Source organism: Chelonia mydas, chromosome 3 (genome assembly GCF_015237465.2).
Source record: "Chelonia mydas isolate rCheMyd1 chromosome 3, rCheMyd1.pri.v2, whole genome shotgun sequence".
In the NCBI taxonomy this organism is placed as follows: Eukaryota; Metazoa; Chordata; order Testudines; family Cheloniidae; genus Chelonia; species Chelonia mydas.
The window spans coordinates 10469075-10471062 of record NC_057851.1 but is presented as its reverse complement, the minus strand read 5'-3'; the positions used below and the strand labels follow the sequence as shown (position 1 = coordinate 10471062).

The 1988-nt window shown below is 43.3% G+C and overlaps 1 long non-coding RNA gene across 1 annotated transcript; it reads left to right on the top strand.

Annotated features, from left to right (window-relative positions):
- Positions 1 to 405: 405 nt before the first annotated feature.
- On the top strand, positions 406 to 1542 carry LOC122464899. The gene is made up of 2 exons (XR_006289315.1): positions 406 to 435; positions 1404 to 1542. It is a non-coding gene; the product is annotated as an uncharacterized LOC122464899 (long non-coding RNA).
- The last annotated feature ends 446 nt before the right edge of the window (positions 1543 to 1988 follow it).

Below are 1988 nucleotides of genomic sequence, written 5' to 3'. Positions count from 1 at the left end.
TCTGTCCCTTAAAGGCTTCTGGCAGTGAAGGAAGCCTGTACTCAGAGCTACGGTTCTAAACTCTGCAGCTGAAGCGTCAGCATCCCTGTTTAATTAAATCGCTCCATTGTGTTCTCAGAGGCTGCCATTGAATGTGCACTGAACAAAACCCTGAAATAGCACGAACACTGTGATAAACTTCTGCACTGGAAGATAGTTGGGTTGATTTGGCCAGGTCCCAGTGAATGGGAAATGCCTGGCACCCTGGAATCCAGCCTTTATTTACCTTGCTCTGCAGAATGATGATTAAGACTCTTCTGCCTTGTCAGGATTCTCCCAGGCTTGGATTATCCAAATGAGCAAATGTCACATTGTGGGTTACTGTAGGCGGAGGCAATGTCCCTTCAATTCTAAATACCTTGGCAGGTACTATCCAAGTGGCATTTGCTGTTGAAGGTAAGGTCAACATTCCAAAAGGGCAACACTCCGGCATGAACAGAAATATTTATTACGTTCCTTCCATTTAAGAGTGGATGAATCCTTATAGATGCTCAGCTCTTAGCGCTCTATTTTCCCCTGTTTGCAAACCAGGGCTGGTCATTTTAAAAATCTGGGTGACATCAATGATGACGTTGTTCTGAACGCATTTGAATTGGTTTAAGCATGAAGGTCCCTCTCTAAAGTTAACTCGGCCACATTGCAAATCTGCAGCCCGTCCTATTCCTGATCTGCTTCTTTCTGACTGTAGGTGCCATAAATTGCACAGGCTGCTCAGCTGGTCACATTCATGTTGCAGCAGGAACAGGTCCTAGAGAAAGAGATGGGATGGGGAGAGACTTTCCCACCAATTAAAACACCAGAGAGCCAGACTGGGGGCAAGAGATGTGAAGCTGGGAGCTCCTTGGGCCTGCAGAGTGGGAGCCAGGGACCTAGGCTAAAGTGCCCTGCTCTCTTGGCCAATTCACTGAGCATGCCCAGAGATCTGTGCTATCACCAGGCAGGGCTGCTAGCATGGAACTGCCACCAGAACAGAGTCAGGCTTCAGGTAGAATTACGATTTCCCTGCATTCCTTCAGAGTTAGTGATCTATCATCTAAATACCGATCTGTCATTTTAGTTTCAGCTGTAGACAAGGTGTGTTTGATAGAACAACTGTACAAGGCTGTGAATTCTGCTTTTCTAAACTATCCCTTTTTTGTAGGCAGCCAATTCAGCAGTTTAGATACTATGTCTGTTAAGACACTATAAAAGGATATTGCAGTAGGGGTGATGGATTCCCTGTGCTGGAGTTAACCCAAAACCACTTCACGCACCATTCAGTGAATGCGCAATTTGTCCCGTGACATTTGATTTGAAATCCAGCCTCATATTATTCTTGTTCTATGGGAAACATTAAAAAATTTGAGTCTCCATTCTTCATGCAGGTGTATATGGAGTGACTAATTCTCTAGGCAGGATCTCTGGGATTCTGGGAGACAGCCACCTGCTTCTAAAATCATTGGATCCTGCTTCAATGGAACCCTGAAATGCTGTTCATTTGGGCGGTAAAGAACCTTGTGAGCTGGAAAAATTCCAGAAGGGAGACCTTGTATCACCATGTAAGTTTTGTTACTGTCCTTTTAATAAAAGCAAACTGATGTGAGATCATCATGCTGAAGTGTGTATTTGTGTTGGTGGGAGGCCAGGGGCTGTTTCTATCATTCTTCTCCTTTAGAAATCCATCTGGTTTATTTTTTTTAAATTAAAAATAAAATGAAATTGAAGTAAATTAAATTAAAATGTCCCTTTCACATATTAATGCCACACAAGGGTATTTATAGACCATAGTACACACATCTCTGTATGTTTTTCAGTTAGGTTTTTTGAGTAGATCTTTATTTCTTACAGTTGTTACATATCTCATGAGTTGGTGGTATCAGAGGAGCTTGGTTCAGTCACAGCTTGACTGTACGGTGTACAACCCTCACCACGGTGCTCCATTCACCTAGACCTTTCCTCTGCTCTAAAAC